Source organism: Globicephala melas, chromosome 5, assembly GCF_963455315.2.
Source record: "Globicephala melas chromosome 5, mGloMel1.2, whole genome shotgun sequence".
Lineage (NCBI taxonomy): Eukaryota > Metazoa > Chordata > Mammalia > Artiodactyla > Delphinidae > Globicephala > Globicephala melas.
The window spans coordinates 5,021,137-5,048,416 of record NC_083318.1 but is presented as its reverse complement, the minus strand read 5'-3'; the positions used below and the strand labels follow the sequence as shown (position 1 = coordinate 5,048,416).

General features: G+C 47.3%; 1 non-coding gene across 1 annotated transcript; it reads left to right on the top strand.

Moving 5' to 3' along the window:
- Nucleotides 1–8,601: 8,601 nt before the first annotated feature.
- On the top strand, nucleotides 8,602–8,708 carry LOC115863766 (U6 spliceosomal RNA). Its single transcript, XR_004043660.2, has one exon. It is a non-coding gene; the product is annotated as a U6 spliceosomal RNA (small nuclear RNA).
- Nucleotides 8,709–27,280: the final 18,572 nt, after the last annotated feature.

Genomic DNA, 27,280 nt, shown 5'->3' with positions numbered 1-27,280 from the left:
AACAGGAACCCAGAGTGGTTAAATAATTTACCTAAGATCAGACAGCTAAGAGTAAGAGATCCTGTGTTCAAACGCAGACGTCATAGTTCCTTCAAACATATGCCACCGTGTAGCAGAAGGACATTGAAGACATAGTATAATCAGCATTAGAAATAATGGGGCTTTTTTCTAATTTTCCGTTCTGTCTAGAAAGACTATGGTTCACCACACTCAGGTACCAGCCCTCACTTCGTCATTATCTGTGTGGCACTTAGCACATCGTTTAACCCTTTCAGGTCTCTGTTCCCTTGTTGGCATAATAGGGAGTTCAGGCTGGACGCTCTCTGAGATCTTCCAGCTCAAATACTCTCTAAACTTCCCGTTCTGTCCCCTTACAGAGTTCTGTGGTCATTTTTGCTCTGTGTGTGTGTGTGTGGTCCTGGTAATGGCAAATTGTCGGAAAGAACCCGTCAACTGTCTGATTTAAAACTCCTCCCTTGGGATAATCTCTCATTATGGATCTTAATTGCTTTCCATTCAAGAGAGAGGCTGAACTGACGTCAACTCCTATGGTAATTTATCATCACAGGGTAGCTCAGGAAAATAGCTGCTTCCCCTTAGAGCACCAAGGGGACCCCAGACACGAATGACCCTCCTGCTCCTTTTTCATTCATTTCATTGTCGCTGATTTGGGGTATTTTGGCTAATTTATTAAACAGCTGGTGGGACTTCCCTGGTGGTCCAGTGGCTAAGACTCCACACTCCCAATGCAGGGGGCCCGGGTTTGATCCCTGGTTGGGGAACTAGATCCCACAAGCCACAACTAAGAGTTCACATGCCACAACTAAAGATCCCACGTGCTGCAACTAAAGATCCCACGTGCCACAACTAAAGATCCCACGTGCCCCAACTAAGACCCAGTGCAGCCAAATAAATAAACAAATCTTAAAAAAAAAAAAACAGCTAGTAAGATCTAAATCCTGAGACCCAGATGTGTCAAAAGTAGTAAATGTACATTGAATATTATGTGATTTGGTGGAAGTGATTGTTTTCCTTCATTGTAACATGTGAAATTACTTCCATCCATCTGGTACATTAAAATAGTAAAGCTTATAGCTGTTCATAAAAGGTAGGACTTTTCCAATGAGCTGTTTTATCTATATCTTATTTCCTAATCCTATTATCTTTCTCCATAGATAGTCAAACTTTAAGGACCACTGAAGTCACCATACAGATGCCTTCATTACATTAAAAATGGCTTCCCAAGCAAAGGCTGAGTTCTAAAACACTGCCCTTTAGAGTTTCTCAAATGGTGGCTTTTCTCAGCCTGGATGCCTTCATTTTGACTGATGGTAAAACTGATGTAAGGAAAGACTTCTATTGAGTTTACTTCTTTAAGTGACTTGTTTTTTAAAAAAGAAGAGAAAAGGCCATCTTGCCAGTGAACCCTCTAAGCCTTTTTAATTGCAAAATTCTTTTTTGTGGTGTCACTGACCTAGCCTTAGCAGAGTTCATTTCAGAAATGTTCTTCAGAACATCAGTACCAGCACTGGCAAGAGAGGCTGAGAAATGTTTCAAGTATCACGACTCCACATTTTTCTCCTGTCTGTGAGGTTTGGGGATTCATCCTGTCTGAATCACGCCTGCCCTTTGTTCATGCATGAATAAGATATTTTAGACACTTGAGGACACAGCATAGACACCAGCCCTTCCTGGAAAACTAAGACCTAGACCTCAACTCAGGGTGAGTACAAAACTGTCCCCAGGGATGATTAATTCCAAATGTGCATAAAGATACATTGGTTAGCAAGCTTCTCCAATTCTCCTAGTGGCCCCTAACCTTTAGCAAGACAGAAATGTCACGTATAATGGATCCTAAAATTAATGGCACATTTGGTTTTCAGTTGATCAGATCAGCTGAGAATGAGGTCAATCTCTTACCTCCTCAAGATAAGAGGTTGTCATTGTTTGAGTACATTTAACATCATCACAGACATTGGGTCTCGGAGAATATCTGATAACTTAGATGCTCAGAATTTGGATCAAAAATAAACGTGCAAGCCAGTCAGCCTCATCTCCTAACTCTTGACAGGACTACACCTAAAGCATCCTGTTCCTGTATCACTTAGGCAAATCTCTTCTTTGCCAGGCTTTGCTCATTCCTTTACAAGCTAACCATTTACTGGGTACCTGCCGTTTACAAAACTGGATACAACAAAGTCAGTATTGTAACAGATCTTACATTCTAGTAAAGGAGACAGGCAATAAACGAATACACAAGGGAAAACGTATGGTAGTGGTTAGTGCTATTTCAAAGGTAAAACAGGAAAATGTAATACAAAAGGACGAGACTACTTTAGTTTGCATTAGTCGCTGAAGCCAGAATGAATATGATGACATTCCGTGAAGATCTTGGCTAGGGGAAGCACGTTCCAGGCACAGGAAACACCTAGTGCAAAGGCCCTAAGATGGAAGGGAACTTGACGTTTTTAAGACACAGCAAGAGCAGGGCAAGGGAGAAGAGAGAGGTGTGAGATGAGGTCAGATAGGTGGGCAGAGGCCAGATCTCCTAAGGTCCTCAGGACTCTACTGGAGAGCTTCATTTTGACCTAAGTATGATGGGCAGCTATTAGAAGTTTTTAATCAAGGGGGATTCGTGACCTAATTTTTTTTTTTTAAGAGTACCCTAGCTGTTGCGAGGGGAATGGATTTTGGAAGGCAAAAATGGAAGGAGGGGGACCACTTAGGAGGTGATGGCAGTCGTCCAGGTGAGAGATGATGGAGGTGTTTACTGGGTGGTACTTTGTGAAGATGCAGAGAAGCAAGTTGGGAGAAATGTTATGGAGATAGAATGGCAGGATTTGCTGGTGGATTTGATGTGGGGAATGAGAGTCAAGAATGTCCCTCTGACTTGCGGCCAGCTCTTACACATGGAACTCGTTCGCTTCTTTGGCATCTGAGATTGCGACGTTTTGGCCAAATGACGCCAGACGCGTGACCAATTGCCCTGTACATTTGAAATGCACCAGAGGAAACTGGTATATTTTATGAACTATCATCAGAGCAATCATCACTGTTCCTATTTTCTCCAACAGAACAATTTTGTTACTTGGAGAGCCTCTCTGCGCACGCCTGCATAAGAGTTATGCTTAACTTAACGTGGTAAGAGTGCATTTACTCGTCCTGTTCTGGAAGCCGGCAGCCACACAAAATAGACGGTGGCCGGGGATTCTGTAGGACAATAGACGGGAACACTAGCCATGGCAGTACACAGGATTGCTCAACGGTATATGCAAAGAAAAACCAGTCATCTGAATTGAATTTTCAGCCGGAGCCTAAGAGGCCAAATGTAATCATCCACCTAAAATTATCACAAGTCAATACTTCCTCCCCTCTCCTTGCAAGGGGAAAGAGACTGATGCTTTATTTTTCAGTCAAGCAGGTGGCCTTGAGGCAGCTTACCAGCTGGCTGTAATCTAAATACCTTGGTCAAGACAAAAGACTGTAACATGATTGATTAGTTTCTCATTGCAGAAGAGAACCGCCCCCAGCCAATCAGCATGCAGAGCTGCTATCAGATTATCATTGAACAAAGCTAAACTCAGAGCTGATAAACCAAGGTGCCCAAACCCCAGGCCCGGATTGGCTGGGTCTTCATCCACCAGTTCAATTGCATTTAATGCATTGATTTCTAACAAGGTTCAATTAGTGTCTTGGTTGTTAAGCCCTGTCTTTCTTTTTCAGACCCTGAATGGGTATCCACACTCCCGGTCAATCATTTCAATATATCTGCCTCAGAGTTGGAATTGGTCTGCCCCCAAGATAGAAGAAAACGCCTTGGGCACATCCCATTTAATCGGAAGCCCACAATTACGATTCTATCTGACCATGGTTTGCTGTCCTGCATCCCAAGCATCTAGAGAGCAGGAAGTAGGAGGACTTCTCCTGTGGTCCAGTGGTTAAGACTCCGCCTTCCAATGCAGGGGGCCGGGTTCGATCCCTGGTCGCGGAACTAAGATCCCACGTGCTGTGCAGCGTGGCCAAGAGAAAAAAAAAAAAAGAGCAAAAAGTTGGACAGCCCATCCAGGGCATCAAACCTGAGTTCTTTGTAGCAGGAACTACCAGGTGAAGGTAGGGCCAGGCCCCACTGCCCCTGCGAGGCAGCACTCCCAAACCTCGGTGGGTTTCCTGCCTCTGTGCTGGAATTCTCCTGGGCATCTACACTATCTTCTGATCTCAAACCCAGTAGGAATAGGAAAATTGAGATTAACAGAGACTCTATCTTAATATGCAGTTGGACAAAGGTTTCAAATGCCACTTGCTCCTGGAGACTTACCAAGCCTAACGGTACCCCAAATTCCTCATGGGTAAGATGAAAAGTGTCACAGAGTAACACACTAGACAGAGGGAGGTAAGACAGGGAATTAACCTTCTCCCGAATGGAAATCCCATTCAAGGGTCAGAATAACTCCTTCTGAAACCTCACAATCTAACCGCGTCCCTAAGAAAATCAAAGGATGTCGTTTACCCTTCCAAGAAGCTTGTTTTTTCTTCTTTGTGATTGCTGGTGTCATGGTTTGTAATGTTTGCTACCAGCTTTGATATTTGAGCTTAAGAAGGAAAATAAAAGGTCCTGATAGAAGTTGTCACAGAGGCAAAAGAAGCCAAGTGTGCATTACCCTAACATCTCCTTCCACAAGCTCAGGGTGAGAGCCAAGGTCTTCCTGCCCTGGCACACAAATCCTTCCTCTCCCAGCTCAAGGAGGTCATTTTCCTCCTCAAAACTGAACATCAAACTCGTCAAAAATGTTTCCTTATTGATCAGACAGACAGGCTATTGAAGTTAGAGAGTCATTTGCTGAACTAGGTCCCTCGTTTCAGGGAAAAGCTGAAATTCTAAGGGTGCCCCTGCCCGTGAGGTCTGTAACAGATGCCACGTGAGGATGAAGGTTGCAGAGTTAGAGGCACCACCCCCAGCCTCGAACTCTAAGGCCGGTGATTAAAGGCAAAAATACCAGCCATCAGGCAACAGGTCTTAGCAGAGGACAGGGAAGGCAGCTGCAGAGCTGCTCTGGTTCTATGCGCCTGCTCTCCTTCTATGCTTTTAGACAAAAGCGCAGATGCATCTTGTGAGCAACCTAATGGCAGTGACAGAAGAGAAATGTTATTTTTCCAAGGAATCAGAGGAGCCTCGGCTCTGTCCCCAGCGTCCCTGCAGGGGCCCCTCCTCCCAGGCTTCTCCCCCAGCCTGGCAGCACCGCAGCCTTCAGAGACGCTGGGCATTTTTAATATGTGTCCTCCTCCCTCAAGGTGATCAAAGCTCATTAGGGTTCCAGCTACAGGAAAGGAAAACTAGAGAACAGCCCTTCTGTGGTTCTTTTCCACATTAATAAAGGGACAATAAGTGTGCGGATGAGGCGTCGAGCACAGCCTCTGTGGGCACCAAGCAAAGGAGTGAGGGTGTTCATCACAGAGGGGTCGCAGGGCAGCAGCCTGGGGTGGGAAGGATTAGCTCCTGGATTGCCTGAGCAGTTTTCCCAAAATAACGTCCTCGTGCGCCCCCTAGAGGTGATGAGGTTGATCTACGGCTCACAATTTGGAAAGACGTCCAAGATGTGTTAAGTGAAAAAAATACGATGCAGAAGAGTCCATGTCGTAAGATCCCGTTTTTGTAAATAACACAGACATGATTGCATGTCTTCTTTGCCCACGTCATTAGGTGCCTGGGAGAATGCATGGCAGGTGGAAACAGGGGTTTTCTCTAAGGCATGGTATCATGAAGGCTTTCACTCTTAAATGATCCACGTGAGGGTATTTCAAGATATTAATCAGTGTGTTTCTCCCTCTAACTAGACTGACCAAAACGCTTTACTGGCACCCTGGCGTGAGTCGCACACAACGGAACAAGAAGAACGTCGCAAGTAATCGATGTAGGGCAGGAAGCTCTGGCACAGGCTAACAGAGCAAAGGTTTAAGGCTGAGCGAGACGGGGAGGAAAAGCTCCAGGGGCCAGGGGGAAGATGCAGAGACACGACCAGGGACGCAGACAGTGACAAGGAGAAGCTGTAGCCCCTGGGAGGAGGTCTGGCAAGTTCAGGAGTTCAGGAGGCTGACAATAGCTGAGTTCTCTTCTCCTTGCCCCACTGTAAGGTCTACTCATGGCCAAGGGGGGTTTGTCACTCAGTGGCGTCCACCTTGAGGTGACGTGCCCCCCAAGTCTACCAAGCATGGCCCCACGCCCGCCTTCCGGGGAAAACCCCTGGCATCTATATTACGGCAGAACTCAACATGACTCAACATTCACTATCTATCAAACCTGAACTCAGAATCAGCTCTTAAGACCTTCCTTCCGTCAACTTTCTAACAGGGCAATTAGGTGTCTAATTAATGCTCTGAAGGCACCTTTCCCCAGCTACAGGTACACAAGCAGGTGTGCACATACACACACCACACAACACACACTCATACACATATACACACATAACCCACATGACACACACACACCACATACACAACACATACACACAAATCACACACACACACACAACACACACGCTACACACACACACAAATCACACACACAACACACACACACACGCCTCGTGGAGTCCCTCTCCTTTCCGTTTGCACGCCCATCCCTGGAATACTCATCCCTCCCCCACTTTCATTCCCTTAGCTATTACATGCTGACTGAATTTCTCTTTGCCTCTTGAAAACAACAGCCTTGTTTTACAGTCCCTTGATGTGCCGCTGTTTGCCTCAGCCCACTTGAATCGGGCAGGATTTTTGAGGACGGTCAGTATTCACCGCACAGTCTCAGCACATGGCCACTGCCCACTGCCTCGGATACAGGATTGGAAATTCACTGCTCCCCTACCAAAGATTCTCACTAATTACCCTGGAACCTAAACATTGTTTCCAGAATGTACACTGTCTCGCTGGAAAGGGTTTTTTCCTATTTCCTGGTAGTGGTTGTAAGAAGACTGCATTATCAGATTAGCAGAGATTAGATGCTCCTAAGTGACGTTTGCACAGAACGTTATAGTTGACAGAGATCTCTTCACATTTGGTTTTCACCAACAGGATCTCATTCAGTCCTGAAGGAATGAGATATTAGAAAGAGACTCTCTGCCTCGGTTTCAACTGAGGTGGCAAAAAAAAAAAAAAAAAAAAAACTGGTGTCTGGTATCAAGATGATCGGGACAGACCTGTCTCAGCAGAATTCACGGAGATGATCCCAGAACTCCTGGCCCCTGGATCCTGAGAAGGATGTGAAAAGAGGGCAAAGGAGCAAGAATTGTGTGAGGGGTTTGGATGATGATATCGATGAAGCCGTATCTTTGGAGAGAGCTATGCTGCTGGGTCTCCAGCAAAACCCCTTGTGGGACAGGTGAGGTGCTGCCCCAGAGCAGAAGGGGACCACAAAGAAAAGCGTTCCCTGAAGCAGAATAAGGAACTCCCAGAAGAAAGAGCAGCTGGAATGTGATCTGCGCTGCATTCAGTTTGCTTCCTGGGTGTGACAGCCAACAGGCTGTCTAAGGGGAAACCTGGAGGCCACTTCTGCTCCCTCACTGCTGGGTCTGTGGCCTCAGCAGCTGGGAAGACGTAGCAGTTTCTGGTCCTGCTGTGGTCACATCCCAGCTTCTGGGGCCCAGCTGTTGGGAGGTAGATGGTACGTCCCCCAGCCTTGACCTGTGATTCTCCATCACTGAATGGGGATGCAGCCCAAGGACACAACTCTTCCTCCTTTGAAGATTAGAGACCATGATTTATCTCATCTTGAAGGGAAAGAAGGAGACCTATCTCTTTGTCTGGAGGAGGAGAGCATAGAAGGGAGAGCAGGAGGGGACGGGAGGGGAGGGGAGGGAGGGAAGGGGAGGGAGGGGAGGGAAGGGAGGGGAGGGAAGGGAAGGGGTGGAAGGGGAGGGACGGGAGGGGAGGGGAGGGAAAGGAGGGGAGGGGAGGGAAAGGAGGGGAGGGGAGGGAGGGGAGGGAAAGGAGGGGAGGGGAGGGAGGGGAGGGAAGGGAGGGGAGGGGAGGGAGGGAGGGGAGGGGAGGGAAAGGAGGGGAGGGGAGGGAGGGGAGGGAAGGGAGGGGAGGGGAGGGAGGGAGGGGACGGACGGAGGGGAGGGGAGGGAAAGGAGGGGAGGGGAGGGAGGGGAGGGAAAGGAGGGGAGGGGAGGGAGGGGAGGGAAAGGAGGGGAGGGGAGGGAGGGGAGGGAAAGGAGGGGAGGGGAGGGAGGGGAGAAGTCTTCTGAAGTAACGAAGAGGAACTCCAAACCTAGAACACATGCATCTGCTTCCTATATTGTTCTATTTCTGAAAATGAAGTTTGACAAAAATAGCATGTCAACGGGAGAAGAAACGCTTCTCTCACCTCATTAAGAGTTCCTGTTTTGTCTCTCTCAGGGTCTAAATGAACATGTGCCTCACTGTCCGTGGACATCCCTCTTGCGAATGGCCGCACAGGCCGGCACTAAGTGTGAGATGGCTATCTAGCACTGTGGAAGCTAGGAAGACATCATCCAACTCTGGAGAAGAAAAACACTGACAGAGTAAACGCCCCTTATTTATGATACATGGTAATAAAAACAAACAAACCTGTTACAAATAATTGTGCCAGTGCGCACTCCAGCAGCACGTATACTAAAACTGGAACGATACAGACAAGATTCGCATGGTCCCTGCACAAGGATGACATGCAAATTCGTGGAGCGTTCCATAGTTTTAAAGAACAAGGTCCTATTGTATAGCACAGGGAACTGTATTCAATATCCTATAATAAACCACAATGGAAAAGAATATGAAAAAGAATATATATATATATGTATATATAACTGAATCACTTTGATGTACACCTGAAACTAACACAACATTGTAAATCAACTATACTTCAATAAAAATAATAATAACTGCGCCACATTCAACTGTGAGATCTTGGGTTGATTTCTCTGAAAGGAGCAGATTGTCCCCATTTTTGTCATGGAGGTGCGGTGGGTTTTATTTTTTTAATAATTTATCCATTTATTTATTTTTGGCTGCATTGGGTCTTCGTTGCTGCACGTGGGCTTTCTCCAGTTGCAGTAAACAGGGGCTACTCTTTATTGCAGTGCACGGACTTCTCATTGCGGTGGCTTCTCTTGTTGCAGAGCACGGGCTCAAGGCGCGCGGGCTTCAGTACTTGTGGCTTGTGGGCTCAGTAGTTGTGGCTCGTGGGCTCTAGAGTGCAGGCTCAGTAGTTGTGGCGCACGGGCTTAGTCGCTCTGCAGCATGTGGGATCTTCCGGGACCAGGGCTCAAACCCGTGTCGCCTGCATTGGCAGGCAGATTCTTAACCACTGCGCCACCAGGGAAGTCCCAGTGCGGTGGTTTTGATCCTACGTTTTCCAACCATAAGCTTGCAAGGTCTCTAGGTAAGTCTCTGCCTCTGGAGGGGTCAGTCTGAAATAGGCAGATTTCAGAATGGGACACATACAAAATATAGAAATTAACATGTTCTCTCCGTGCTGGGCCCACAGCCAGTCCTTCATGCCCTTCTCTCCCGGAGCAAGTAGATTGAGACCCCACACATGTGCCAGACGTGAGGCCAGGTGCTGGGCACGCAAGAAGGAAAGAGAGACGCAAGGCACCTGCCCTTCTAGCGCAGACCCCAGAAAGCAATTTGGAGACTTAACTGGGACTCTATGACAGGTAGAGATTTCAAAGGAATTGCAATGCAATTTGGTTTTAAGTGTGTGGGTTTTTCAGTTTTGGTTTTGGTTTTCACTAGTCTCACATTGTGCACGTGACAAACAATCAACACGTAGTCTTCACCAATAAGCTACCAAAAGGTGCATCATAATCAGGGAATTCCAGCCCTTTTCGCTGCATGGCACTGCTAACAAAAGGACCGGTATTAAGAATAGATTGAAGGGCTTCTCTGGTGGTGCAGTGGTTGAGAGTCCGCCTGCCGATGCAGGGGACACGGGTTCGTGCCCCAGTCCTGGAAGATCCCACATGCCGCGGAGCGGCTGGGCCCGTGAGCCATGGCCGCTGAGCCTGCGCATCCGGAGCCTGTGCTCCGCAACGGGAGAGGCCACAACAGTGAGAGGCCTGTGTACCGCAAAACAAACAAACAAAAGAATAAATTGAGATGTTGGTGAATGTATTGCGCTCTGTTTTCATATAGATTCTGCTGTTGATTCTCTCATTTGGCATTTTTTTAATGTTCTGTCATTCCTCTTACCCAGGTAATGCGGAAGGCCATGGGATGGAAGAGTCAGGGAAAAAACGAAATGTAATTCTGTCCCACCACTATTATATTCTTAAACTCACTCTCAAATACGTAAATACTTTTTAAACAGAAGAAATTAGTCTCTTCTTTGCCCTTAACTTCCCTTCCAAAGATGAAGGAGATTTTCCGTAAACTTGCCTCGCTAACCTGAAGATTCTGTCTCCGTGGATCAATGAGAAAACGTTTTTGACAAGTCAAAGGTGCATTTTTTAAGGGAAAAATAACCCTCTCTATCCAGGCTGCCCAGACTGTGTCTTATGTGTTCTCAGTCCCTCACGCTATCAATCGGCATCCCGCCGCAGACACTGCCCAGATGTCTTGGTCAGTGCACATTAAAGGCTTAGTTTGCAGGCTTCCTAGGAAAGAGATTTAACCTTAGCACATGTTAGATGGTAAGGAACATCCTTCTCCATTGAAAGAGAAATTTTATTTCTCAGGGAGAAAAAGAAATACAACGTGTAGTCACTAGGATGCATTATGACCCTGTTATTGCGTGTGGGATTTATGATCAAGGTCTCTCTCTTCTGCAAGGATTCTTCAGCTAAGGGCGGAATTACAGATTTAAGGGCCGACCAGAAACAAGTTTCACAGACCTTTAGCGCCATCTAGTGGCTATATCCTGAATTTGAGAAGCGTGAGCGGCTCTGGCAGTGAAAGCTCTTCCTGTAAACAGGCTTGGCAGAGGGCACAGTCGGCCGACGCAGGAACTGTTGTGCCTCAGAACGCTGTGCTGGGTACACGGCATTTCCCCATAGATTCCAGACAGAGCGTTGCACCCAGATCTCAAGGGCATTTTGAAAGGAGCCATTTTCAAAGCAACTGGTACAATGCTTTTGTTGTCTCTTCTTAGTCACCTGCTTGAAGCAGCCTGTCTGGAACGCACAGGGTGTGAGTGTGCGTGTGTGTGTGTGTGTGTGTGCGCGCACGCGCGCACGCACAGAGAGGGAGCAGCACGAAAACGCTCAGGGCTTGTGCTGAGTTCTGCGGTGCCAACTGGCATCAGGAAGGGACATATGCAAAATCACACCCTTCATGGCCTCTAAGCTTAGATAAGCTGTCAACATCCTGCACTGGAGGGACCTGCTTTCTCCACGCGCTGGTTTAAAGGCTTAAAAACAGAAGCCAAGTTTAGCCTTTTGGAAAACATAGGCAGTCATGGTCCTGTCCAGAAGGATGGCAACTAACCGCCTACAGTGTTGATGGAATGTGACGGAGATCCCACCAGCCTTGCGGAAGGAGCGACTTGGGTTCCGTCCCCTCACCCTCCTCAACCCTGCACCTGCCAACAGACGCAGAGGTAAACATCAGAGGCATGGGCAGCTGGTCCTTAGAGCTCCCTTTTCCTTCTGCCCTCTCCACCCCTCCGGAGCCAAGAAACTTGCGGAGTAAAGGGCAGCACAAATCAGGCATAGATGGAAACCCAGATCCTACTGCATCCGGCGAGTCTGCGCCCCCCAGCGGGAAGAGCGTGACTAGAGATGGAGAAAAGGCATCGTCAGCCCCGTGGGGCTCAGAATGGCCGTGACACAGAGCTGAAGCGACCCGCTTGTCTTACAGATGTTCTCAACAGCCGACCAGGGGCCGAGGATGATCTCGAGATGATGTCCTGTATCCCTACTCACGTCCACCCCAGCAGATCAGGAATCTAGCCGCAGTTGCTCTATTTTTTTCCCTGCCCTATTTATCCTTATTGCCCTATTTTTTAAATTATTTTAAAATTATTTTTGCCTGCCAGTAGGGAATTTTAAATATGGGTAGGACAGAAATTCACTCTTTGGATTCCCTTGTCTCTTTAATCCCCGAACAGAATGTGCGTCTCACCATCCAAAAGATATCAGTTACCTCATTAACCCCCTTCCTGTAAAATAAGGCTATTAATAGTATCTGCCCCATTGGGTTATTGTGGGAATTAAGTGTGTTCATGCGTGTACAACACTTGTAACAATGTCTACGCTCTCAATCGATGCCAGTTATGGTCGCTACATTCCAGCAACTCAAATCAGCAGGGCCGGGGACCTGGAAGAGATGATCTGCTCGTTCAAAATTCTATTTGTAGACTTCATGACTCTGTTTGTTCTCAGGAAATGCATGTCTTCTTTCCAAGACCTCAAGCTCCTTAAGGAAGAGACGGCATTAACACATCCTCCATGGGATTCCGCAGCCTCCAAATTCCATCCACACCTCAGGAGACAAAGAGAATTTGAATGGGAAGATGTCGACCCTTACTGCCAACAGGCACCTGGGGACACCTCCTTGATGATCATACTAAGAGGCCTGGGGGACCATTCAGAGTAGAGGCGCCCCACCATCAGCAGCTATGATCAGCTGTAGCAGAATTTCTGAAAACCCTTAGGAAGCATTAAAGATGTATGCTTCAACTTTCAGGGCAGACTTGGAATTTTAATTCAATGAAACCTATCTGAACAGTCCACTCAGGAGAAAGATTGACATACTGCGGGTGGGAAAACACTGCTTCATTATTCATCCTTACTGGGAAGGCAAGTAATTTCAGCCTGACGAGACAAAAATGAGAAGAGGCAGAGTCAGAGCAGGCAGGTGAGATCAAGGGAAAGAAAGGCAGATGGATGGATAGATGGACAGACCGATGGATGGATGGATATATACGTACACATATGGATTTGACAGAGAGAGATACGTACATACGTACATACGTAGGTCCACAGGCTACTGAAGAGGGGAGTAGGACAGGAGATGCATTAAAACAGCCTTTTTTTTTTTCCTCACCCGAGAAATATAATGGCATCCTAGGTTCCAGCCAGTGCGTCATCCCTTAAAAAGCTCATTGAGAAGTTCAGTAACGATCCCATCCTTATCCCAGAGCTCTTGGGAGCCCTTGCCATGAACCCTTACAATTGCTGCACCTACTCATTCACTCCTGGGAAAATGTCAAGCTCTTTTGCCTTTTGTGCTACAGAGGCTACCGTGAAGGTACTTTTCTTTTTCTGCGACATTTTCAGATGGTTTTTTTTTTTTTTTTTCTGCTACAATTCCAAAGATTTTCTTTTAGACCGTGATGGAAAGCACAAAGACGCATTCAGTTCAGCCCGCAGATTGCTAGAAAACCCTTCACATCCCTCGGAAATTAGAGAGGCAGCCGCACTCCTCAGCAAGAGTGTATAAATTTGGAAGGAGTGATTTCACAGAATCAGACCATTTGAGAATAAGGAGAAACTTTAGTCCATCCTCTTCAACTTGAAGACGAGGGGACAGAGATACTTAGGAGATAAACTTTGACTATTCCCTGCCTCGTTTTTCTCATCTGTGGAGCGGAAGAGTGATAGCACAGTGGCTAAATTAAGAGCACGTTGATATACGGGGCTGTGCTGCTATTTAAAAGCTAGTGTTGTCTCTTTCGAAGGCCTGAGGCCGGGCTGCCTCCCCAGCGCTTCTGAGCAAAGGCAAATCTATCCCCGTGCAGCCCCGGAGCCCAGGTCCCAGGGCCTCCTTCACCCTGGAGTCCCAAGAAGTAAACCCAGGTAGAGGGCCTGTCTAGTCCCAAGCTGCCTGGTGATTGCAATTCTGTGTTATTTACTCCAAGACTTCATTAAGCACACACCTGTGTTGGGGAATATTTAGTGCAGATGTTTGGGAAGCAGCTTTGCCAAAATTGTCAGAAAACGCATGTGTGGAAATAACCTCCTCGTCCCTCGGCAGGTTTTATGTCTTTTATTGTCTCCGTATTTTGAAGTGTTTTCTTTTTTAAAGATGCGATTGGAAAAGACTGCTCCGTTGAGGGCAGGGGGAAGGGGTGGGGGAGCAGAGAGAGAAGAAAATGGAGGGGCAAGTAACACCAGAGGGGGCCCCGACCCACAGTAACCTGAGCTGGGGCCATCTGGATGCTTCCACTGAGCTCCATGCAGAGCTGTGAACCAGAGGCCCGTCTGGGGAGCCCGGGAGCTTGGTGTGAAGAGAAAAGTCCCAGGAGCTGGAAGGAGGGAGAAGACCTAAAGGATGCAGGCTCCCGTCAAGCAAGACGGGTTCTCCCAGGGGGGCCGGGCTGTGTCAGAGGGTGGACCGTGGGCTTAAAGTAGCGGAAAAAGATGCTGGCATTTAACCAACGTCAAATCAGCCTTAAGGACTGGCCCGTGAGGAACAGCTGGCAAACACAAGAGAGCGGAGAAAGCAGGAGAGAGAGGCCTTCCAGGGGCCAGGGTCTTCCTGGAAGGCTAAACGAGAAAATCTTTTTTAACTTTTTATTGGAGTATAATTGCTTTACAATGTTGTGTTAGTTTCTGCTGTACAGTAAAGTGAATCGGCCATACGTATACATATCTCCACTCTTCTTCGGATTTCCTTCCCGTTTAGGTCAACACAGAGCACCGAGTTGGGTTCCCTGCGCTAAACAGTAGGTTCTCATTAGTTATCTCTTTTATACGTAGTAGCGTGTCTATGTCAACCTCCATCTCCCAATTCCTCCCACCCCCCCTTCCCCCTTGGTAACCATAAGATTATTCTCTATGTCTGTGTCTCCATTTCTGCTTTGCTGATAAGTTCATCTCTACCACCATTTTTCTAGACTCCACATAAAATCTTAAAGGAGTTTTAAGAGCCAATTTAGGACATGTCCCACTTCTCCGGAGGAGAAAGGAAAGCGAGAGTTATCTAGACTAGAGCCCGCAAGGTCACCACTGGAGGGAGGGAGGGAGGGGGAGAGGTACCTGGAAATCTGCACAGAAAGATGGGCTGCAAGGTAGCGCGTGCTCCGCCCTGTGCTCTCCAAAGAAGAGTGTCCAGATGGATGAAGCAAAGTTTAACATATTCATGGGGCCTCAGGGGCTACGGCTTGGAGCTTTCATCGGGGTCAGGGGCAGTAAATATGGGCAGTTTCTTTTTGGATGTGTGCACGTCTTAGAGTGAAGACAGCCTGGGGGTGTTCCCTGCTGAGATCTGTCCCCACCCTAGGAACGGCCCAGGAGAGCGGTAGGGGAGCACACAGAAGGGCAAATGGGTCATGACGGCCACCTGGCCTCCTTCGGTGTCAAAGGCCACAGGGGCCTTCTCTGGCCTAGGAAAAGTGAGTCAGTAGTTTACCCCAGCTTCTCAGCGACTACTTTGGGTATAATCCAAAGGGCAAGGGGGAGTGGCCTCTACGTGCCTCTGTGCATATGATTTCGGGGGCTGGCGAGAGGAACACACAGCCTGTGCAAAGCAACTGTGCACAGAAGTTCCCCAGAGCCATCCCAGGAAGCCGAGGGCCAGCCCAAGAGTCTCACATCCAGAAAGATTAGGAAGGAAGGCTCGAAGGATCTGCCAGCCCCATCTGTCTGAACGGTTTAGGCAGCCTCCAGCCTAATCAGACCTGGGTAGCTAAAACCGGCCAGGTACAGTGAGAAGGACATCCCAGAACATCCCGGGGGACTTCCCACACGATTTAAGAGAAGGAACACGGAACTACGGAGCATGACTCACGGCCGTAAGAATGGTATAAGATGCCTGGAATCTTTGCTCCATCTCTGTGGCTTTCTTTGCCCCTGGTGAGCAGCCTGGAGGCCCTTGGACCAGATGTTCCACCTGCCCCAGGAAACAGGAAAGTAGAGAAAGAACCTCCCACTCTGCAACCAGACTTAGATTGGGAAGGAGAAAAGCCCCCAAGAAAGAGCAGGAGATGACAGCTCAGAAGAGGAGCATGAGGGTCAAGCTGGACCTCTGCAGCCTTCAGAGCTGGACCTCTGCAGCCTTCAGAGCTCAGTAAGTGGACCTCTGCAGCCTTCAGAGCTCAGTAAGCTGGACCTCTGCAGCCTTCAGAGCTCATGGGGCTCGAGGAGGGACATAAGGGGCAAGGACTTGGCCCTGAGCTGTGAGCGAGGAGCCATGAGTGCCAGTCTCAGCTCTGTGGGCAGATCTTCTCACCCCTCTGAGTCTAGCGTGATCCATAAAGTAGGAGCTGGTTCCTTTACTGAGAAGCTGCCAGAGCAGGGATGTACCAAGGTGGCAGCGGTGGGGGGGGAGGGGTCCGCCCAAAATAAAACTGACCCAGTTTTATTATTAGCATCACACAAAGGCAATTGGAAGCAACGTCTGTGGTAAAATGCCCCTCCTTGCCAGGGCATTTTATCACACAATCACACACACGTGCACGCACACACACGCACGTGCCTGTGTGCTACGAGGCCAGAGAGTCCTTAGTGGGCAGGAAGAGCTTTCCAGTGCCACTCAATAATTACAGATGATCACTGCTCTGCTAACACGGAAGCACAGAATTGCTGAAGAATTGAGAGGTGGTGTAGTAAGCTGAAGAATGGCCCCAAAGATGTCAGGACCTCATTCCTAGAACTTGTAAATGTCACCTTACTGGGCAAAAACTTTGCAGATGTGATTAAGTTAAGGGTCTGGAGGTGGGAGATTATCCCGGGTTATCTCAGTAGGCCCTCAATGCCATCACGGTATCCTCATAAGAGACAGGCAGGGAGAGATCTGACACAGGCAGAGAAAGCAGGCGGCGTGGCCGCTTTGAGCAGACGTCAGAAGCTAGAGGCAAGTTAACAGATGCCCACTCAGAGCCTCTGGAGGGAACGAGGCCCTGCAGATATCTTGACCCCAGTCCAGTGAAACTGAGCGCACACTTTTGGCCTCCAGAATGGCGAGAGAATACATTTCTGTGGTTTTAAGCTGCCTGGTTTGCGGTCATTTGTTAGAGCAGCGGTGGGAGACTAATACAAGTGAGGGGAAGGTAACTGCAATGAACAGAGAACATCTTCAAGGGGAATCGTGGTCTCTGTAGAAAGGACATACCCGGCTCCATCACTCACTTCAATCTGCATCTCCTCCCTGGAGCCCAGCCTTCCAGATCATCAGAGGGTAGCGGGATGTACCAGCGATGAACGTAAAGTTGGAAAAACAGCTTCAACGGCTCCACTCGCCCCCAGCTAACCTCTGGCGAACTCTGCGCCAAAGGAGGTGGCGCCTCCACCAGCATCACTATTGCCTTTGGGACGTTTTGCGTGAATTTGGCGCCAGGCCAGAGCTCCTGCAGCTCAGAGATCTGACGTCCACACTGCAGTGACACGCTGGACAGTTCCTGGAAAGCGTCCTAGTCTGGCTGTGCCTCTCGCTCTCCGTCTGGACTGTCTCTTTGGTAAACATCCTTTGGGTGCCGTTCGGATGGCAGAGCACGTATCCGTGGCATGAAGCATTTCATTAGTGACCTACTTTCTCTTGCATCACAGAAGCCAAAATCCCTGCCTAAGGGAAGAGAGAACAGAGCCACGAGTCCAAATAAACGGGTAGTGTCTTAAGCCCCAATGGGCAGAAGTAACACAACAGGCTCACCCGGGCTTAAAAGAAGTAAGGATCGATGCCGGCTGGTAAACTTAGCGAAGTTGTGAGCTGTGCTGTCGCTTAAGCCAGTTGTGCCTCACGTTTTCAGGGGGTCTCCTGCTAGAAAAAGCCCTGTCGGTGATGAATTTCTCTGAATCAAAATGCGCCTTAAATACAAGGGAGGAAGAGCCGCTCGCTAAGGAAATCTCCCTGCGAATTCTTTCGTAAGGTGAAGACTCCATTTTTAATTTACTTCTGATGAAAATCTGGATTCTTCCCGTCATATTTGCTTAAGGAGAGGTGCAGATTTACAGGTACAAATTCAAGCGAGTTCTGCTCCACTGCCAAGATTAATTGCCATCCTTCCTTCAAGGAAAACTAGGATTCTAAGCCTCGACTGTGCACCTGCTACAAGCATTGGCCTGCCTGTCCCCAGAGGAGGTCCCCTAGCAATTTCCACACCCCACTCCCAGGGTGAGGGGTGTCATCCTATTATATTCTTAGAGAAATGAGAGAGAGGGGAAGAAGCTTGGAGAGAAAAACAGAGTGAGGAAGAAAGGAGGAGAGAAGGTCAAAATAAAGAAGAGAGTTAAAGCAGGAAAATTAAATATTACGGAAAGAGAAGGAAGGCTATGAGGAGAAAGAGGTAAGTGGGCTCCAAAAAAAGAAAATCGCCTTTAGCACTGGGCCTGTGAATTTAAAAATTGCCCCTGGGCTACTCACACCTTCCGTTTGCACAGGTTTATAAATTTTTTGCGATATGCGGGCCTCTCACTGTTGTGGCCTCTCCCGTTGCGGAACACAGGCTCCGGACGCGCAGGCTCAGCGGCCATGGCTCACGGGCTCAGCCGCTCCACGGCATGTGGGATCTTCCCGGACAGGGGCACGAACCCGTGTCCCCTGCATCGGCAGGCGGACTCACAACCACTGCGCCACCAGGGAAGCCCAAGCATGTGCCTTTTAATATAGGAATGAACAGAGGCTGTTTGCTTGCTGCCTGAAATTCATTCCGCAGCTAGAAGTGCAACACCTGTCTTTAAAGCCCAGGCCTCCTGGTTCCTGGCCACAGCGTCTTTCTCATTGTCCTCCTGAAACTCGAGTGGGTGTGCAAAGCACCTCAGAATCCTCACACGCTCCCTTCATTGTGTGTGGACAAGTAACCTCGAAATCACCCCAACCTATTTGTACTAAATTAAGCTTATATCTGTCTTAGCTCAGGCTGCTATAACAAAAGACCACAGACTGGGTGGCTTAAACGACAGACATTTCTTTCTCCTAGTTCTGGAGTCTGGCAAATCCAAGATCAAGGTGCTGGCAGATTCAGTGTCAGACAAGAGCTGGCTTCCCGGCTTGAGATGCCACATCTTCCCTGTGAGCTCGCGTGCTCTTTCCTCAGCGCAGCCTCGTGGAAGGAGCTCTCCCGCCTCTTCCACTTCTTCTAAGGGCACTAATCCCATCATGGGGCTCCACCCTCATGACCTCATTTAAACCTAATCTCCCAAAGGTCCCACCTCCCAGTGCCAGCACATCGGGCTTTAGGGCTTCAACGTATGAATTTGGGGGTTGGGAAGGACATAAACATTCAGTCTGTAACATAACCTGAACCACAGATCCAGGGTCCATCAGAAGTTTCCCCTAGTAGTGAAGTTGTGTATGGGCAAAGACCACTGGCTGACGCTGACCTGGGGAGGGGCGGAGGGCTTGGTGGGGGGCGGGAAGAAAGCAGAGGAGAGGTCTGGGAAGCCCCCTCCTACCCCACCTGCCCCAGACAGAACTGCAAAATCTGGGGGGTCATCCTGGATCCTCCCATTTCTCTCTGGGAAGCCTACTATTCCTGGATAGCTTCCCTTCTCCTTCCAGGAAGCCTATCTTAGCCTGCCTGCCTGCTGTTATGGGTTGAATGTTTGTGTCCTCCCAAAATTTATACATTGAAACCCAAGTCCCCAGTGTGATGGTATTTAGAGATGGGGTCTTTGAGTTAGGTCAGGAAAGTGGAGCCCTTGTGATGGCATCAGTGCCCTTATAAGAAGAGACACTAGAGGGTGTGCTCTCCTTCCCTCCCTCTCCCTCTCTCTTTCTCTCTCTCTCTCTCTCTCTCTCTCCCTCTCCCTCTCCCTCTCCCTCTCCCTCTCCCTCTCCCTCTCCCTCTCCCTCTCTCTCTCTCATTCTCTCCCCTGCCATGTGAGGAAACCAGGAAGACGGTCCTCACCAGAATGCAACCATGCTGGCACCGTGATCTTGGACTTCCCAGAACTTCTCCAGAACTACGAGAAATAAGTTGGTTGTTTAAGCCACTCTGCCTATGGTATTCTTGTTACAGCAGCAAGAGCTGACTAACACACTCCCCCAACTTAAAAACGAATAATTTGCTTACCCAGCACACAAGCCCTGATGCCGCCACTGCCCCCAACTCCCTCTCTCCCTCCCTCCCTCTCTCTCTCTCTCACACACACACAAACACACACACACACACACACACACACACACACACACACACACAGTGCTGTACCTGTAATTGTTCATCAATCCACTCTCTAAAACAGAAAAAACCCTGATTTGTTGGATTTGCCATTGTCAGTGGTGTAAATTCTGCCACCGTGGCTCATTTTGAGTGACCAACATCATGTCACTGAACGGGGGTGGGGGTGGGGGGGTGGGGTGGGGGCGGCGGGCTAGTTTGAAAGAGACGAACACCAGCACATGGTTACCCAGCATCTCCACCACACAGATACAACAGGTGCAAAGAGCCTCGAGGCACAGACCATCGTTAAATGTAGTAAAATAATTAGGAAAGGGTGAGTACTGAGTATTACCTTTGTTTCTAATAATAATTTATTGAAATATGTTTATATAATTTAATTCTTATAAATGACACTTGTGTTTAACAGCCAACTCACAACTTTCCAGAAAACTGAACAGCTGGTTCTCTCTGGCTGTAGGCGCTGGCTGCGGCAAACCGCCCCCAACCCCCCAACACGCCCACGCCCTCCTTCTGGTTGGCTAAGGTGACTGCTAACTGAGGGCATTTATCACGTGACCCAAAAGAAGAGCTAGAAAGGATGAATTTCAGGGAACTTGCCAGGTCTATGAAGTAGCTGTTTCTTGGCCTCCTCTCAAATTCTAAGTATTTTTCAGTGGAGACCCTCCCACCACATGGACAACGGCCTCTTGTGTGTGACACTTGGTGGCTGGTGACCCTGCACTTCGTGTCAGCTGGAACACATACTCACAGTACCCACAAAGTCAGTGTGGCCCCCAAAGTGGGTGACTGAAAAATCCAGTCACCCACTCGTTTGGGCTACACCGGGCCAGAAGACTAGGATAGCTCAAATGTTTTTCTCCTCTGAGGGAACCCTCCTACACTGTTGGTAGGAGTATAAGTGGGTGCAGCCACTATAGAGAACAGTACGGAGGTTCTCAGAAAACTAAAAATAGAGCTACCATAGGATCCAGCAATCCCACTCCTGGGAATATACCCAGACAAAACTCTAATTCAAAAAGATACATGCACCCCTATGCTCACAGCAGCACTGTTCACAATAGCCAAGATGTGGAAACAACCTAAATGTCCATCAACAGAGGAATGGATAAAGAAGATGTGGTACGTATATACAATGGAATACTACTCGGCCATGAAAAAGAATGAAACACTGCCATTTGCAGCGACATGGATGGACCTAGAGATTATCTTTCTAAGTAAAGTATGTCAGAAAGAGAAAGACAAATACCATATGATGTCACTTATATGTGGAATCTAAAATATGACACAAATGAACCTATCTATGAAACAGAAACAGACTCACAGACATAGAGAGCAGACATGTGGTTGCCAAGGGGGAGGAGGGGAAGTTTGGGGTTGGTAGATGCAAACTATTACATTTAGAATAGATAAACAACAAGGTCCTAATGTATAGCACGGGGAACTATATTCAATATAGTGGATAAACCATAATGGAAAAGGATATTTTTAAGAAACGAATGTCTCTGTGTGGATAACTGAGTCACTTTGCTGTACAGCAGACATTGGCACAGCACGGTAAATCAACTCTACTTCAATTAAAAAAAAAATGTTTTTAATAAATAAAAATAAAACTCAATTAAAAAAGTGTTTTTCTCCCCTGAATTGACTGGGGATTCTGAAGTTGTCTAGACAAGGCCACATTCCTCAAAACATCCATGTATGTAGCACCGATCAAGTTCTTTCTGAAAAAGGCTCCCACAGCCCCGAGATGGGGGCAGGCAGTCAGCTGCCGGCTCTGCTCCAGGCCCTGGACCAGAGGTTTCCATTCCTCGCTCTATTTCCAAGCACACGATATTTGAAAAAAGGACAGCGGATCCTGCAAATCCTCTCATCAAAGAGGCATTGACTTTTAATTTTACAAACGTGGCTCTTTTCCATAAGGAACAGAGAGAATTCATTAGTAACCTTACTCCGGAGACTTGTTTCATGTTTCTTTCTTCTGGCGATTATATAATTACACCCCAGGTTTCTGATTACAGAAACTTTTCCCCCTAAACCTGTCTACCATTTTAGAACCTCTCGTTTTTCCAGTCTCTCCTTTTCCAGCCTGCCTTTAAAAAGGAAGGGAAGACAAATGGAACAGGACAGAAAGCCCAGAGATAAACCCTCACACATATGGTCACCTTATCTTTGATCAAGGAGGCAAGAGTATACAATGGAGAAAACACAGCCTCTTCAATAAATGGTGCTGGGAAACCTGGACAGCTACATGTGAAAGAATGAAGTTAGAACACTCCCTAACACCATACACAAAAATAAACTCAACATGGATTAAAGACCTACATGTAAGGCCAGACACTAAAACTCTTAGAGGAAAACATAGGCAGAACACTCTATGACATAAATCACAGCAAGATCCTTTTTGACCCACCTTCTAGAGAAATGGAAATAAAAACAAAAATAAACAAATGGGACCTAATGAAACTTCAAAGCTTTTGCACAGCAAAGGAAACCATAAACAAGACGAAAAGACAACCCTCAGAATGGGAGAAAATATTTGCAAATGAAGCAACTGACAAAGGATTAATCTCCAAAATATACAAGCAGCTCATGCAGCTCAATAACAAAAAAACAAACAACCCAATCCAAAAATGGGCAGAAGACCTAAACAGACATTTCTCCAAAGAAGATATACAGACTGCCAACAAACACATGAAAGGATGCTCAACATCATTAATCATTAGAGAAATGCAAATCAAAACTACAATGAGGTATCACCTCACCAGTCAGAATGGCCATTAGCAAAAAATCTAGAAACAATAAATGCTGGAGAGGGTGTGGACAAAAGGGAACACTCTTGCACTGCTGGTGGGAATGTGAATTGGTATAGCCACTATGGAGGTTCCTTTAAAAACTAAAAACAGAACTACCATACGACCCAGCAATCCCACTACTGGGCATATACCCTGAGAAAACCATAATTCAAAAAGAGTCATGTACCACAATGTTCACTGCAGCACTATTTACAATAGCCAGGTCATGGAAGCAACCTAAGTGTCCATTGACAGATGAATGGATAAAGAAGATGTGGCACATATATACAATGGAGTATTACTCAGCCGTAAAAATAAACGAAACTGGGTCATTTGTAGAGACGTGGATGGACCTAGAGACTGTCATAGAGAGTGAAGTAAGTCAGAAAGAGAAAAACAAATACCGTATGCTAACACATATATATGGAGTCTAAAAAAAAACAAAACAGAAAAAGGTCTAATGAACCTAGGGGCAGGACAGGAATAAAGACGCAGACATAGAGAATGGACTTGAGGACACGGAGAGGGAGAAGCGTAAGCTGGGGCGAAGTGAGAGAGAGGCATGGACATATACACACTACCAAATGTAAATTAGATAGCTAGTGGGAAGCAGCCACATAGCACAGGGAGATCAGCTCGGTGCTTTGCGACCACCTAGAGGGATGGGATAGGGAGGGAGGGAGGGAGACGCGAGAGGGAGGGGATATGGGGATATATGTACACATAGAGCTGATTCACTTTGTTATAAAGCAGAAACTAACACAACACTGTAAAGCAAGTATACTCCAATAATGCTATTTAAAAAAAAAGAAAAAGAAAGGGAAGAGGAAATTGGCAAAGATAAGGTTGTAAATAGGGACCTTCCTTCCTAGGCTGTGCGTCGTCTGTAGAGAAAAGCAGTGCGTTGGAACACCGTGCCAACGAGACCATCCCTAGAAAACAATTCCAATGTGGGTCCTTCCTACGAGGGGGCAGGAGCAATCTGAATACTATCCTCACATACAAATAAAAGAGGCATTGGGAAGAAGCTCATTTAAAACAGGTGACACTACACAGACCTGTTCATTGCCACCGGTCACAGCCTGTCCACGGCATTGTTTGACCATCGGCTGAAATGCACAAAGACGGGAATTACACAAATCAACAGCCTTTACTACTGGCCTCACCTAACTCCCTCCTCTGCTCTCCTAAGCAAGGCCATTTCCAAAGTCACGCTCCGGACAAAATTGTCCCCAGTATGTGTGCCCCGGCGAGCACCTGTACAGGGGGAGGCACTGGTGTGTGAAACTTGGAAAGAGTTGCCAATTCAAGAAGGAGGCAGCATCTGACGGGCTCCTAGCTGCCGCAGCAAACGCACAGCTCTGCTAGTTGGAAGAACCCATGAACAACGGAACATCTGAGCGGTTGCGACGTCTCCCCCCACTCACACATTTCCACTTCTTCTTTTCAGAAAGAAAATGTCTCTTTAGCTCGGTGCTATTAATCTCCGGTGATGAACAATAGGTTGGAAACTCTGAGAAAACAAACTGCTGAAATTGCTATCCACGCCTTTGCTCCACACGGCTCTACGAGCTACAGAATACATGCTCTGCATTCGGTGACTAAGGCCCCGTCCCATGTGTTTTCCCAGCTCAATCAACTGTGCTAAGAACTGTCACAATAGCCCTTGACGACAAGAAAATAAAATTTCGGGTAGAATGGAAAGCCTGACTTGCATCGTAATTCTGGCCCGCACCTGTTTTCCACACACCACCCCGCCCCGGCTTCCTTTCCCCCCATCGTTGACAGTGTTTGAGAACCTGTTCATCCACCTTAATGACAAAGGAAAAGAAATGGGTTCTTTTTCCAGTTTGGAGAATTGCTTCTGAAATGTCGTCACCATCTTCCAAATAACTATATTTCTTTCATGTCGGACCAAGGTGGGTCCCGCCACAGTGCAGGTTGCGATTTGGTGAAGGGTTCTGGTCTGCTGAGAGCCTTGGGAGTTTTGTTTTGTTTTTCTGGGTTGTTTTGTTTTTAAGAAAAAGACAAAGCCAAAACCAAATAAGTCACCTTGATAACTTATGACAGAGAAATCAACATCTAAATCGAATGATAATAGCAGGAGTGGGGGCAGCAGGGAGAAGAGGCGTCTTGCCAAGAAAAGAAAGGCACACGGAAAGTTATTTAAAACTGATCGAAACCCACTAGGAATCACAATCCCATCATGGTTTCCCTTTGGAAAAGCAGTTTTCAGAAGCGCCAATTAACCTTAATTGAATTCTGCCTTAGTCATAGCTGGAATTTTAATTGACTGGGAAGTTGATCATAAAGGTCTGTTCCTAACGCAGCTTAGCCATTCGTAACTCCCCGGATAGCACACAGCCTCGTCGTCCAGGGGACTTACTGTTCTGCGCGTGAGGCTGGTTTTTAGATCGTAAAACAAACATTCAAAAGAGAAAGCCCCTCGCTGTCAGAGCCAGCCTGAAAGCAGCTTCAGTCCCAGTTCAGGGCAGAAGTAGAGGATGCCGTTGAACCAAAGGTTCACGATTGTGCTGTCAGCGTCGATGCCTTCCTAAAACACGAGCTGAAGCACAAGCACCCTAAGCCCCCTGAAAGAAATGATCTTTCCAGTCATTTAGGATAAGTGCAATATTATTCATGTTTTCTCTTTTAGAAAATCAACCGGCGGTTCACTCTTTTTTTATTAAAACCCCTGGAGCAGGGAACTATCTTAAGCCTTTCAAATTGCCACAACGGGGCTACTTAACTCAAAGGATCTCAGCAAGGGTCGGGAGGCCTGTCAGCATGACCTCGGTGACTTTTGAGGACCCCAAAGGCATATCCAAAACTGAGGGAAGAAGCCTGAACATGTGTATTTTATTTATTTATTTTTATAAATTTATATATTTTATTTATTTATTTTGGGCTGTGTTGGGTCTTCGTTGCAGCGCGTGGGCTTCTCATTGCGGTGGCTTCTCTTGTTGTGGAGCACGGGCCGTAGGCGCGTGGTCTCCGTAGTTGTGGCTCACGGGATCTAGAGCGCAGGCTCGGTAGTTGTGGCTCGCGGGCTTAGTTGCTCCGCGGCATGTGGGATCTTCCCGGACCAGGGCTCGAACCCGTGTCCCCTGCATTGGCAGGTGGAGTCTTAACCACTGCGCCACCAGGGAAGCCCGAACATGTGTATTTTAAAGAACAAAAGCAATTTCCCTGGTAGATTCTGATTTGGAGTTCCCTGCTAACCCCCAAACCCACCACTTCTCAGGTTGAAACACCATGGTTCCAGTCAAATGGACAGGCCAACCCAATCAAACAACCAGATGGATTGATTTCTCTTTCACTAAATTGAATGGATGTTTGGATTGAGAAGGTCACCAGTTGCTCTGAAACCAGACTACCTTGGAAACGGTCCGAGTGTGATTTGACGTTGCAGGAGAACCCAGGACTCAGGTGAGCGGCTCTGTTGCTCCTCCCTGTTTTCACCCACATATTTTGATCCCTCTACCACAGAGAAAAATCGGGGTGTTTCCCCTATGAGATGTACTCCTTGTTTTTGTGTTTTTCATTCAAACAACAGAGACCATTAAACCTTAAAAAGTCATCAATGGAAGGAAAAGAAGTTCTATATTCTAGTGAAGTGGGGAAATGAGTGAAAAGGTGAATTTAAAATAGCCCTGCTTGGGCATGAGGAAAACGAGACGCTCTTCTAAAGATTCCCAACTCTCTTCTCACTTCTGCTGTGGCTATTTCTTTCAGGGACTATCGAGTCGTCCAGCGAAATGGGTCAGGCATGAAGCATAGAAAATGACACCAACTCAGACAAAGGACAGGGTCACTTCCTCAAGTTGTAATTCACTTTCAAACTCATGAGGAATCCTGCAAGTAAGAAACTAGACTGAAACAGCTAATTCCCTCTCCTTACCCTGCACGAATTTTCCTGAAACTTGAAAATCTGAAAGAAACTAATAGTGGTAAACATTACCTTTTCATAGTTTTACAAACCCTCTCCTATCTTTTTTTTTACCTAGCATAACCATCTCTCTCTCTCTCTCTAGCTCTCTCTCCCCCTCTCTCTCTCCCTCCACCTCATTTTCTCCCTTAACCCCTGTATTTCTCTCTCTCCTATACACGTTTTGAAGCTTCTCATCCAAACCACACTTTTAGGAAGCACCCTTAGAAAAAGGGAGAGAGACTTAAAGAAATCTAGACACCAATTAATTTTGCCCTCTGCCTGCTATGTACGGAACTTTTCAATCCTCCTTGGTAGGTAGGAATAAGAATGTCAATGATTAATGAAAGTTAAAGAAGATGCCTACGAAACAAAGCCCTCATTCTATGAATTCCCTCGATATACCTCACTTAGAAGAAAAACGTCATAGAAAACAGGGTATTGCATGAGTAAATCTGGCATCTACGTGGCATGAGCATGGGAGATGGGCATTCTCAGTACCCTGATACTTGTTTACCAGTTGGCCTGTTTCAGAAATTGTTTCCAGTT